Source organism: Episyrphus balteatus, chromosome 3, assembly GCF_945859705.1.
Source record: "Episyrphus balteatus chromosome 3, idEpiBalt1.1, whole genome shotgun sequence".
NCBI classification, from domain to species: Eukaryota; Metazoa; Arthropoda; class Insecta; order Diptera; family Syrphidae; genus Episyrphus; species Episyrphus balteatus.
In genome coordinates, this window is record NC_079136.1 from 38,693,410 (window position 1) to 38,708,199 (window position 14,790).

At 30.5% G+C, this 14,790-nt stretch overlaps 1 protein-coding gene across 1 annotated transcript in view; it reads left to right on the forward strand.

The window, feature by feature from the left end:
- The first annotated feature begins 3,380 nt into the window (after window positions 1-3,380).
- LOC129913476 (Y+L amino acid transporter 2) overlaps window positions 3,381-14,790 on the forward strand; it is a 53,260-nt gene continuing 41,850 nt past the window's right edge. Inside the window, exon 1 of the mRNA XM_055992173.1 lies at window positions 3,381-3,658. The gene's annotated coding sequence lies outside the window, so the exon portion shown is untranslated. The remainder of the gene's footprint in view (window positions 3,659-14,790) is intronic.

Here is a 14,790-nt window from a genome sequence, read left to right on the forward strand (position 1 = left end):
CGATACCACTTCGATTAACGGGTTGGAATTAGTTTTCGCTTTAAAGAATTGTTCACTTCAACAAGCTTTGTATTTGAATCCGGAAAGAACTTCAAGGAATTATAAAATTAGCTAGAAGTATTGTCTCACCTTTAAAAGGAGAATTTGAAGTGGGTTTAAAAAAAATAAGTTTAATTTTATTTTTTAATTACCTATTATTTTTTTTTTTTAAACCATGTCGCCGAAGACTACAAAATAACTTTGGTTTAAAAGTTGGTTTTAAAATCCTGAAATTTACAAAAGTATCCAGAGTGTATTTTTTGATAAGTTATAAATAAAAGTTAGAAAATCCACGACCCTTTTGAGTATGCATATGGAGGAAAATAGAAGTTGACTGTTATTTTTGGCCTCTGATTGTCTTAGTGTTCATTCTAAATTATCATAATTGTTCTTCAAAACTACCGACAAAATTTTGTATGAGTTTTTGCAATCAACGAAGCTGGTATTCAATTCAGAGGATGAGTTCATTAGAAAATTTTTCTAAACGCCAGAATTCGATGAAGTCTATAAAAGTTGTGATTCATTTAGTCTTATCACAAAATAGCCTACGTTTCCCGATAAAACTATCACAAAATCTATTGCAGTAAATTTGGAGTAGAAAAATGTCCTCGGTTTTCGAAATTCTTAACAAACAGGCATAATTTTTTTTGTACGACAAAATATTTGTGTCGAAGTCTGAATAAAAACTGTTTTTTTTTTTATGTAAAATGAAAGTTATTTATGACCATATCGCCGGTTCAAAGGAAAAACTCACTAACTTCTATTTAAATCGTATGTACTTAGTGAGTTTTTCCTTTGGACCTACGAAAGTGTGTAAATTAATTTGCAAATTTTGTGGTTAAAAATTATATTTTGTTTCATTTAAAAGTTTCAAAGCAACACAAAAAGCCCAATCTCAAAGGCTCTCTGAGTTGTTAAGATGGTTCGACAGGAAGTCTTGTATAGAAAGAAAATTGTTATAAAAGAAGTTATTTTCATTATAATATTTATGCACAAATAACGACTTTTTAAACATTACAGAAGTTCATTTACCTATTGTTGTAATATCTTTGATCCATTTTCAGTCCAAGTCTGTTTCGTATCTGGATCTGGCTTTTGTATTTAACAAACAGATCAATCGAAAATCAGAACCATTGGAGTACATTCAAACCCCTTACAACCTACATTATTGGTGATTTTCCAAATGAAGCAACAGTGAATAGTAAAGAATTTATAAAGGAATTTTAAAAACGTAAACTTTCCGTAAACTGTCAAGTAAGAAAAAAGGTAGGCCATATCATGGCAGCTACGTTATTTCTTTAAACGACCAACAGAGCTAAAGAACAATCAAATCTTCATATTCGCCGAAAAATTTAATATTAGCCCCGTTCCATTGGAGGTGGTAGTTTACTCATGAGTAAACTACTAGAATTAACACATGATCTTCTACTCGAGAAGATGGGAATGTTTAGTTGTTGTACTAGATTTCTACTCACGAGTAAACTACCACCTCCAATGGAACAGGGCTATTTCTAACTTAGGACTTCACTTTGCAATTCTCCAGCCACCCTCTCATTCCCTCTTCCGCTGGTTAAATTCAAAGAAGATCTAGCTCAACAAAAAAAAAATTGTAGCATAGGCATACTTAAATTTACTTCCTCATATTCTAATATGACTGATATCTTTAAAAAATTACTGTGTCATTACTCGAGCAACAAGAGTATCATCAACAAGCCAATAAACAATGATAGAAAATTCGTTCAATAGATTTCCCGTCTACGAAACTATTAATTTGTTAATTTTCAGAAGAAATTCTCTTTTAATCATCCGTTACTGAATCATTCTTTATCAAAGATCATTACGTACTTTTAATTTCTATTTCTTGTTTCTTGTTTCTTTGTTTTAATTTGATTTCCATAACCGTCCTTGGAATGTTTTCAACACACAAGTCAAACAAGTCTTCAATCTGATGATGCAGAAAAACTAATACCAAATATTACCAACCATAAAAAAGGGACACAAATGATCACAAAATGATGCAATCGAAGCTACCTATTACCGCAACAACGCATAACTATAAAACAAAATCAGCAAGAAGTCGTCACTATACGCACAAGTATAATGCGTTGTGATGTTAAACATCATGATGCAATCCAAGGAGCTGCACAAACCTCTTTTTATAATACTTGCGCATTCTTCTTTTCAACATAAAATTAGCAAAATTACAAGCCAATTTGTTGCAAATACCTACACCACAATGCTGAAGTTGAAAATTGAAGTTTATTGAATTCCCTTTCGACAGGCAATCACTCCTGGATAAAAATTTTTTTTTTTTGTGTGATTCTCTAATTTTGTTCTCCACTGTTTTTTTTTGCTAACTGTTTTGTTGGGAACTTTTGTGCAAAGGCCAGTTATTGGTTCGCTAAAGAAATTAATAAATCTCTTGCGAAACAAGTAAAATCATTCACCTGAAGGTTTTATGTCTTAGCAAACCTGATAAATTTCAACCGAAATAGTGAAATCATTGACAAAGTAATTTCGCAACGGAAATTTGTAAATTTCTTGCGAAACAGACAAATGCCACGTGCATTTGCAAACAAAATCGGCCAAAACTTGCAAATCTTTCAACTGAAATTGATTTGTCTCAGCAAAATAGGTAATTTTCACCGAAACAACGAAATTTCCTCCGAAATTGGTCTTGCGAAACAGAAAATATAATGCGAACCTGGTAAATATCAACTAAAACTGTTAAAAATAGTAAATAAAAGCATGTACATGCGACCCATTTGCAGCATTTTGTATAGGCTTTTTCAAGCATCCTTTAACCATCATCATCAAGGTTTATGGACTTTTGTACATACCTACACACATTTTTGCAACCAAAGTGCACAACACAATATGAATAGAGTGTGTGTGCTATACCTACATACAATTCAGCAGAAGAGCGGAACTATTACCGGCTACAGCATCTGCGCTGGAGCTTGTGACGTCATTGATGATGATGCTTCTTCCAGCGAGGATAACAGAGAAAGCATCCTATCGCTGAGTTTCGCCACCATTAACTCTCATTCTAACCAACAGATTTCCAAACATTCACTTAACCATTTTTTGAAGGTGAATTTTTTGGTTCTGACGTATAAAGAACTTAAACTGAAAAAAAATTCAACCCTAAAGGGGGGTATAGAGGAGAAGAATGAAGGTTGCTTTAAAGTGGGTGGTAAGAGAGACGTTCTCGGGGAAAGTATATAAAGTGTGTATGTGCGACAATGGAATTTCGGTTCGTCCTGGTTCTTCTTCTCACAGAATTTGAAATCCTTATCACCACAACATAGTTCGTTTTGTTCGCGGCAAAGGCGTAGAAGGTCCTCTACCTGCGGAGACCGCTAGACATCTTAAACAACCTTAAAAAAAAAGTTGTAATCGTTGGTTTTTTGCCCTTCTTCCAGTTTTTTTGGTAATTTTTTTTGTGTGATTTCTAATTCTGTGAAAAAATATTTAGCTCAAAAGAATGGTATTTTCATTGTGCAAGTGAATAGTGAATACTTTTTTTTATAAAGAAAACTTAAAGGATGTGTCTGTATACAGAAGTATAAATAGGAATACATCACACTAAAATATATATATCAATAGAAGACTCCAGGTAAATATGACAGATATTTAACTATAAAAAAAGGAGTGGAAAGGTCATTGGGCCTTAAGTTGTTGTGCTCTATATAAATAGAAGAAAAAAAAAGGAAACAGGCGCGGTATTGCAGTAGTCTTTCATATATGCATCCTTAATTTTTCTGATGCAATATATCTAAGACTTGAGACATATCCAGTCTCAAAAAGGATTTTCTATTTTTTTTTTTAATCCTTTCAACTGGTGTGACATTTCTGACATTGCAACAAAAGAAAGAACGGAAAAAATGGGGGTTGTGTTGGGTGAATTATGTGTATAAGTATAAATATCACGCCTGTGTCCACAAAAAAAAATGTAAAGCATGTGCTTTTAGTCAAATGATTTTTTTCTTTATTCCTTTTTTTTTTAGAAAAAAGAAATAAAATAAAAGAATGATGAATCGTTGTTTCTTTTTTTTACAAAGGAATTTGTATGAATTTTTTGAAAATGTGCTTTTTTCATTCAGGATAATTTAGGATAGTATGTCAATTCAACAAATGGGGATTATTTCGGCATCCATATTGACTTTTTTTTAGTGAGATTTTTAGTTTTGTGTACATTAAAGGCTTTATTAAGGCAAATAATGGCGATTTTCTTTAAATAAAGAAATCATTCAATTTTTGGAAATAAATCTAGGTACTAAGTTTTGTTCTTTACTAAGGTAAAAAATCAGGACCGTACTCATCAAACATCTCCCAGTCAAGTTAATTCCTGATCACTAATTCTATCTGAGACTTTTCCACTAGGTACCTATATTTTTTTTTTTAATTTTGAATTGCTTTTTTTTTTCAAATTAAGAAAACAACACGAATTTGGGTTCCAAAAAAAACTTTTTATGTTTTTTTTATAACTGTAAAAAAACGAGAAATTTTGGCATAATTAGAATTTTCTATAATCATCAAAAACAATAATTATGCATGGCATAAAATATAATTCCATATAATAGTGACTCACAAAACGTTGGAGGTGGATATTGTTAATCACCGCCTGAGTTAAACATTAAACATCCATCGATATACCAATATCCATTATTGTTTGTTTTGGCAACAAAACAGATTGAATAAAGTAAACTAGTCCTTGATTATCTTAAGCTGAATTCTTGGAAAAAAAAACACTCTTCTCTTCATTGTAAACTTGTATTCATAGTACGCATAGTTTGGCAACAAGTTGACACATTTTTGTGTTTTTGTTTTCAAATTTACCGAAAATTATTCTTCCGAAAAGAATGATTGTACAGAAATAATTTTTTTTTCTACTTTAAGCTTAGGTCAACAACATAATTTTATTCTTTACTAGCCGACCCGGCAGACGTCGTCGTCCGGCCCTTTCTGATGAATAGCAAAATGATATTGTTTTTTAAATTTCAATTTAAATTTTGGGTGAGAATAGTAAAATCTATAGTATAATCTTTGGATTGGGGACAAAATCCCGAAAACCGAAATCCCGAAAACCCAAAATCCCGAAAACCCAAAAACCTGAAAACCCAAAATCCCGAAAACCCAAAGTCTCGAAAACCCAGAATCCCGAAAACCCGAAATCCCGAAAACCTAAAATCCCAAATGGGATCCCGAAATCCCGAAAAATTATATAAAATGAAAAATTTGCGCAAATTTTGCTTTCAGCAGTGTTTTGTTATGATTGAGTTAAGTTGGAAAAATCTTTAAACTAAAATCAAAAGAATTATGAGTTTTAATATTTAACTTATAATAATGTATGTTAAAATTGTTTTTTAATTGGTTTTAATTTTATGTTTCAGTTAAAATTTCAGTGAAACACAATTTTGAAGAGTTTTTTATCTATTCCGTTTTATTTTCGGGATTTTGTTCTTTCTGGATATTGGGTTTTCGATATTTTGGTTTTTCGGGATTCTGGGTTTTAGGGATTTTGGGTTTTCGGGATTTTGGGTTTTCGGGATTTAGGGTTTTCTGGATTTTGGTCTTTCTGGATTTTGGATTTCGGGATTCTGTCCGTCTCCCATAATCTTTATCTAATGAAAGATTTGTAATAAGGCGAAAAACTTCAAGTTATGATGACTACTGATCCAAACTTAATTTTTTGTACACTATGCAATTTGTGTAAAAATTTATTGCACAGTGCATACTTTCTTTAGGGTCTTCTGGAAAGAAGAAGGCTGAAACAAAAACGTGTTGGACTTACACTTTTGCAATCAAAAAAGTTTTTCTAATCTTTTGGTATTTCATTTTTTTTGGTTATAGATGATAGGAAAAAAGTTATTTAGGAATTAAGATGAAAAACGCATTAAATAAAATGTTAAAATGCGTCTAGAAAGCAGAAGACTGAACAGAAAACGTCTTTGGCTTACATTCTTGCAATCAGGAGAATTGTTCTGATTTTTCGGTATATGTACCATTTTTTTGGTTATATAGATGATATTGACTTTATTGACTTTAGTTTTAAAAACGGATAAAAATGTTAAAATGCGTCTGGCAAGGGGAAGGCGGAAAGTAAAACTACTTGGACATACTTTTCTGACATCAACTGATCATCCTATATTGTTAAGGTATATACAAATTTAAGTGGTTGTCACTTCAACCCCAAACTCGAAAAAATTACTATTTTCAAAAGCCCATCCCCGCTCTCGGCTGAAAACTTGCGAGACGTCTGAATTTGATATAATGCTGTGCCCGACTAACAAATTTGCTTCTATAAAGCTTTACAGGTGTTAATGTAGCTCCTATAAAGCTTTATAGAAGGGATAATGTTTGTTGGGTGTATATCTACAAATATGTACATAGTGCATCACAATATGCCTAAAATTTGTTGCCGGCTCTTAGACTATTACTGATGATCAGCAATTGAATTTTGTACGCTTAATAAACCCCTTAACATATTTTTTGCAACGTGGCTACTTGCTACTATCTCAGATTAATGCACAGACAACGCCATCTTTTCTTACTAGTGAACGGAGCCAACATACCATGGCACGTTCATTTTTATCCGTGATTTGTTTTTTTGTCACTCTGCTTTATTCAGAAAGAACACGTTGTTCTTGATAAAATTAAGAAGATTTTATTAGAACTCGAAAAATGCAATTTTCTAAAACTCATTTTTTATTTACATATTTTCCCATTGGACATTTTTTTACAATTTTATTAAATTTTTTTCAATGAAAGTTTTTTGAAATATTAAGATTGAAATTGTGAATGAAAATAAAAATGTTGAATGTTTTTATTTGACTTTTTTGTATCTTTTCGGAAAATTCTTCTTTAGTTGGTGATATTCATATTTATTCACCTTTTAAACGTTCTCTGGACTTCCACAAATAATTCAAAACCAAAATTAGGAAAATCTGTCAAGCCGTTCTCGAGTTTTAGCTAGACGAACAGCATTTCATTTTTATTATTGTCTCAATGATTGAATATGTTAAAAATTTCTATGAAATATTCTTTAAATCGAAATCCAAAAAATATTAGAAAATCATATCAATCAACCTCATTTCTAGGTACCTTTGTATTCTTTTAGAACAAGTAGAATTTTGTTGTAATTTACTTTTAAGTGAAAGGTATGATGCTGATTTATTTTGTTCTACCAATAGTCTTTATTTGTACACTGAACTGATTGAAATCTAAAACCAGTTTAATTGAAACCAAGACACATGAATACAAAAGATTTAAATCTGGGAAGTTTTTTTTTTTAAAGGCCCGCTTAGATATCATCCGATGTGCAATTTATTGTTAGAATGATCGCTTGAAGCTACCTTCTCAGTGGAAATAATAAATTGAGAATCCGCCACAAGGAACAAAAAATTCAGACACATCATTATCTAGATATTGGAGGAATACACATGTAATAGAAAGTTTGTAATTTTTATAGGGGATATCACATTTTTCAGTAGTTAGTTTTTTAATTGAAAGATTACACTGGTTAACAAGGGTTCTGTTGCCGGAACAAAAATATACTTTTCTGAAGGTTTTTGGTGTGCTGAACTCGAATCCGAAGTCAAAAAAATTCTAGCAGCTCCCGTTTTTGAGATATTACCGTTAGAAAATGCAAAAAAACGTTTTTTTGAGTTTTTCGGACCTTATTCTATTGTATAAGGAAAATTGTTTGAGCATATTTAGTAACGGTTTCTATAAGAACTATTTCCCATCTTTCGATACCTGATTAAATCTTTTCAATATCTTATGTATTGCCCGAGATATCTTAAACTGAAGTCAGTGGGTTTGGCTTCATATATCATAAAGAAGATAATGACATTATAAAATTTTTAAAAATATCAAACAACTGAGGATATCTCGGGAAGTAAAAAAGATATCGGAGAGATTTAAACAGATTTAAAAAGGTGGTAAATAGTTCTTATAAAAACCGTTACTAAATATGCTCAAACAATTTTCCTTATATAAAAGAATAAGGTCCGAAGTGCTGCACTTTCTAACGGTAATATCTCAAAAACGGGAGCTGCTAGAATTTTTTTGACTTCGGATTCAAGTTCAGCACACCGAAAACCTTCAGAAAAGTATATTTTTGTTCCGGCAACAAAAAAAAAGTTTAATTTTGTAAACCAGTGTTATAATCCACTTTTTATTAAATAAAGTTGAACACAAAATGAATTTGTTTGCTCTGACTAAAAACTTTGTTTTTATTTAAATAAAATATTTTCGTTTTTTTTTTTTATCTACATACTCGTACATTGTGTTGATTTCTATCGTCACACAGTGTGGCCGATGGTAGGAAAAGTTGGCAAAAATTATTTTTCTTCGTTTCTAAGTTTGTTATGGGTAAAAATACTATATTAAAGCACAAAACTGAGACAACTTTTGTGATTCTATGAAAAATTATCAAAAACGCACATTATAAGGACATAAGTATCTGTTACCTTTAACTTTGAAGTTGTTTGAGAAAGAAAATTGTTATTTATTTGTTCAATACTTAGATTTTACTGTTTTTTTTTTTTTTTAAATAAGATTATTCTTAAAAATAGATTTTAGACCTGACTCAACGGTTTAGTCATAACAAAATCTTCTTAATGAAAAAATACACTGGTCAACAAAATTCAACTTTTTTTGTCCGAAGAACCAAAACATACTTTTCTGAAAGATTTAGGGATGCTGAACTCGAATCGACGAAAGAAATATTCTATTAGCTTCCGTTTTTTTGAAATATTACCGTTATAAAATGCAAAAAACACGTTATTTTGAATGTTTATGGTAAAAAAGTGTGGTAATTTCTTTAAGCATAGTTTGACGCGGACATCTTCTTCAGAGAACCGTTTCAAATTTTCCGATCATTTTTCATGTATGAGATATCTCAAGCTGCGCCTGCGTCTCCATTGTGTAGATCAACACTATTTCCTTAAATTTTTAGCCACAATGCTAACCGTACACACTTTCAGTTTTGGCTAATAGAATAATTCTGACAATGGATACGAGTTCAGAATTTCTAACACCTTCAGAAAAGTAAAATTCTGTTGAACTGTATTGTCAGTACTTCCGGAATCTGAGAAATATATACAAAAAAATCGTTATTTTTAGATAACTTCACATAGTGTTTACTCAAAAAGGGGCAATCATGGGCACCACTTTTTTAATTGACACGAAAGACGACACTCTCAACAATAAAGGGACACCAAAAACAAAGCGCCACTTCACACCTTTGTGAACTTTTTCTTAACGAGTTTGTATGACGCACACAAAAAACGAATGATTTTAAAGACACCGAATTCGAATAATTTTTTCAAACAAACTAGACACTCATAATTCAAAAGAGGAATGAGAATCGAAAGCTTCCCTTTTGCTTGTAATTCCATATTTATTTCAAATTTTTATCTTTTGATTTAACGAAATAGCACTTAAAACTTAAAACACAGACGGGAGCTAGAAAAAGGTAAATAACGAATAATTTCGTCAATGGCGACATTTTAAAGTGTAGTTACTCACCGCGTTAGACTTAAACCGTGGAATAAAAACCGGTTTTGTGTAGCTTATTAATCCCTTTATTAAAGTAAATTTGTATTTGGCAGTTCGGTACAATTTGAAAATAGCTATTTTTGCCAGCTTTTGATACCATTGGCCACACTGTGCGTCAGTTGATTGGAAACTGTTAAACCATATTAAAGTTATTGGGACGAATCAATCTTAAGTTTAAAATTGATTTCAATTTAGTTTTTAAGATAATTAAGTACTAACAAAAACCTAAACTTTTCATTATACCTAATCCAATTTTGAACTTTATTTAAGGTACATAATATTATTATATGTTATGTATGTTCTTGAATAATTTCTAAAATATAGGGTATAAGTTATATTCTAAGATATTATTAACATATTGTTATGTGTTTTATTTGTTTACAAAAAAAAAAAAAAAGCGCATACAATAAGCATTTTTTCTTTGAATATAATACACAATGCAAGTAGTTTTGCTTGTTCATCCTCATTATGTTCCATTCCTATACAAATAAATTTAAAATGAAATAATCTCAGAATGGACAGCAAATAGTTTAATTGGACAAGAATCTCTAAAGCAGTTTATACTGCCGGTCATGACAACAAGAGTAATGAATTTAAATGTGCATAAGTTACTCGTAGTTGTTTATAGAGAGCACAGTATCGATGTGTTTTCACTGAATTGCTTTTAACGCATTCGACTCCGTCATCAATAGGATGAAGATTCACGTTTAAAGAATATAAAAAGCTAAGGGGCTGTCGGTCGTGGCAAAATAAAAAAGGGGTCATTTTAGAGTATTAGAAAGAGTATCGAAGCCAAAAGGCAGCCCTGGGGTACACCAGAATTTTATTATACAAGATTTGGAGAAGAAGGACTGTGAGTTGTTTGTTCTTCAAATATGAGCGTTGCTTGCTTATCAAAAAACACCACTGAGCTTAAAAATTTCTGCAGACAATTTTTAACCGTTCCAATTGACCTGTTCATATTCTCCTACGATTCTATATATAAAAAACATTGCATTTCTTCACCTAAAGTAGGTAGGTACTTTACTTTGATTTAAAAAAAAAAAATAAAAATTCCTCCAAAAATCTTTAAAATTTTAAACTTCACTGGCAATCCCTTTTTCAATTTCACATAAACCTATTAAGTCGGCGAGCTCTGTTATGCCCTTTTAGGTCTATAGATCTTCCATAAGAGGATTCAACTAATTAAATTGTTATTATTCTACGTTGCCATAGTATGTATTTAAGATTTTTCATTCAAAACACTGTCATACACAAAATTAAACAATCAAAAATAAATGTCATCTTTTTTTTTTTTTTGTCTGAAATTCATTATGAGTCTTAACTAAATAATTACACAAATGTCTGACCTTGCTTCTTGCTAATTAGAAGACATAGACAAGACACATCATACACAATGACATTTAATGATACAAATTATAAAACGCAAAGTCAAGACCAAAAAAAAGAAGAGAATAATTCAAGTGCATTATTGTGTGTGGTTTCTACTTCGTTTAACAAAATGACATTTACTTGTGTATCGATATCACTTCAATGTACTCGCAAAAGTTCATACAAGTAAACTGTAATACACATTGTATAGATATAAATGGTGTGAAGCCATATTATATCAAGTTCTTTACTAAATACATTTACCTAGTTTAAGGAGAAAAGAGTATTGTATTACTCAATTGTTTTAAGTGTCCTTAAGTGAAAGGATTAGATAATAAGCTTTTCAAGAGGATATCGATAACATTGCACTCTTTCCGGATAGGGTTTCTATTTGTTTTGAATGTTTTTTTTTTTTTTTTTTTAAGAAAATAATCAGGATTGAATAAATGGTGAAAGAAATTGGAAGTTGAAAAAGGTCTGGGGCTTTGGAAAAAATAGAGTAATGTTTTATTTGGGAAACCGACGAAGTTATGAACACCAGAGTTATGCGCGAGAGAGTTACGAGCGTCAAAGTTACGCAAAACCGAAGTAACGAAAAACCGAAGTTATGAAAGACCGAAGTTGCGAAAAACCGAAGCTATAAAAAACCCGAGTTATGAACACCAAAGCTATGAAACGATGTTTTTGGGTTGGCAACCATTGAGATGAACGATATACGGGATTACCGTACCAAAAAGCTAGAGCGTATAGGTTGAGTCAAGACAAGAAAAAAATTGTAGGTATGGGACGGGGATGATTTTCTAAAAAAATTACTTAATTTGAAAAAAAATTATTTAAAATCAACGGTTACACCAAGTAACATTCTGTAAGTTTTTGTAAAGCCAACAACTATGTACATATATTGACTAGTTTTTGAAAAATTACTTTTCAAAATCAAAATTTGGAAAAAAAAAGTAAAAAAATAAATTTCGAACTTATTTCTTTAAAAATTGTATGTAATTAGGTGCTAATTTAAATTACATAATTTAATGTTCTTATTTGTTTTTAAACGAAAACTGAAAACTGGATCCAAAATTGTCTTGTCGTTTTCGATAAATTAAAAAAAAAAAAACCAAAACTACTTTTTTTCAAAAAGCCATATATTTTTTTGAAAATTAATTTTTCAAAAACTGTTCCATTACATAATTTCTTTAAAAATAATATACAAGAACAAGTCTTTGGCCTTACAAAAAAGTGCATTACGATATTAATGGTGTAACCGTTGATTTTTAATAAATGTTTTCCCAAATTAAGTCATTTTTTTTTTAAATCTCCCCTCCCGGCTAAACGGAGGGGATTATACACCCCCGTCCCATATAATTTTTTTCTTGCCTTGACTCAACCTATACGCTCTAGCTTTTTGGTACGTTCCTTCTGTATATCCTTCATCTCAATGGTTGCCAACCCAAAAACCACGTTTCATAGTTTTGGTGTTCATAACTCTGGTTTTTCCTTTTTCATAACTTCGAATTTTCGTAACTTCGGTCTTTCATAACTTCGGTTTTTCGTAACTTTGGTTTTGCGTAACTTTGACGCCCGTAACTTTTTCGCTCATAACTCTGGTATTCATAACTCCGTTACCATTTCGTTTTATTTGCAAGTGCAGCTAGTGTCTAAGCTTTGGACGACACGCGTCGGACGAACGAATATTTGGCGGTCACGTTTTTCATCCCCGAGCATCCTTAAACATCTTTACCAAAAAGATTGACGTCATAAGACAAATAAATAAAAAGTCCCTGAAAGTAACTAGGTACTAGGGTGAATCACAACAAAAAAAAGCCGCTAATAAAATAAATATTTCAAGTCGAAAAAAAAAGGTTAACGTTCGATATTTTTTACCAAGGTTTTAATTACTATAAATCTTAAGATTATAACAAATCTACTTATCTTTCGCGAAAGTAATATTTCAACAAATTATAGCTACTTTCAAAATCAAGAATCAAACAATTTCAAGCTTCATTTGTATTTTTTTCTATAAAAAGACATTCATTAAAGTCTTTTGATCAGGATTATTTTTAATTGTGTCAAATCTTGAATGTATTATAATAAATCAGAAAGACCTATAAAAAGTCTTTAAGTGAATTCTATTGCAAACGGGTTCACTATCCTTGGTGACACATAGCTTTTTAAATTCGTGACGAGTTTGCATTGTAAGAGTTAGATCTTAGATGTCAAACAAGTTTTTATTTTTTTAGGAGAACAACATTTGGGTGACAAAGTGTGACTTTATAACAAAGACGGTGGCAAAAATTGTAGTCATTTCAAATGAAAAAAGCAATTGTTGTAGGTACTGTTATTTAATTTCAATGAAAAAAAATGTATATTGTGTCCTTTCCACTGTGGGACATCATAAAAAGATTCAAGTCTAAGATAGAGTCCATCCAATCTATCCATTCAACTGTAATCCAAACTATGTATAATAGCTGTGATTTCATTTTGAACTTCGTACTAAAAAGACTGTGATCAAAGGAGAGGATATATTCAATTAGAGGCATATTTTATGCCTGAACAAAAAAAATGGGGATGTCATTCAAATGGGATATTAGAAAGAGTCTATTTATGAATATACTCCAGGTCGCCACCGACACGGACTGTCTGGCTTTTTTGAATTGTGTTAGAAGATGATTTGATTTAATTTTAATTTGCATGTGCTTTTGTGCTATTGCACCGGATAATATAGTTACTATGTCCGTCTTCGTTTATTGTAGGTATTGTGTATTTATATGAATTTAAACACTTCAAATTCTTTGATGTTGTCAGTTTATAGAATACGAATTGTTAAATTCAATCATAACTATCAAATAGTTTTCTCAAAAATATTATATATCAAAGATTTTGATCACTTTTGAGTAGGTATTTTTTTTACTTTGAGATAATTTTATTTAGAAAAATACGTTATTGAATACCAACAATTTTCTCAATTTTTTTTTTTAAAGTTAAATTTTTTAATTCATAATTAATTTCAACTGTTTTTTCTTTTATATCATTGAGATTTTTGGAAATAACAAGATCCCAATCAAAGCGTTTTATCGTTCTTTTTTTTAATTTAATTTTTTTGTTGTTTTTGTTTTTTATTTAATAATTTTAATTTTCTTTACCATAGAAAAATAGTTTTACAAGAATAAATTGGTCTTTTAATATTAGAAGAAAAACATAACGCAATTTTCTGAATAAAATGATGTCAAAGTAAAAAAGTAATAAAAACAATCAGAAAATTAGGTATTCAAAAATTATTGAAATCCTTATTCCAATAAAACTAAGGGTGATTTTGTTCACTAGAAGTTAAACATAACTTGAGGATTTTTATCTTTAACTTCTGAATTTGGTTTTATTCACTAAAAGTTGACGTTTTTAACTTTTGATTTTCAACTCGAGAGTTTATCAACTTTCGGTTTTCTTAACTTCCGGAAAAAGTAGAAGTTTGCCGACAAAACTTGGGAGTTTGCTTCAAAATGTTTTTTTTTTTATTTTTCTGTCAAAATTTTGTTTGTTTATTGTGAAAAAAAATAATGTGCCAAAGCAACACAATTTTGGCATTACCTTTTCTTTTGAGAGGAATCAATGCAAAATGTTGCCCCGCTAGTTTAAAGAAAAAAATTCAAGAACAAAACAAAAACTAAAACCATTTTTTTTCTTATGTATTTTATTAAAACCTTAAAATAAAATATTCTGTCTACGAAAATATTCAATATTTTTTTGATGGCATGGGTTTGCAGCAAGTTATTTTTCTAGATTTCTTGTTAAAAAATTCTGCTTAAGGTCACTGGATGCGAC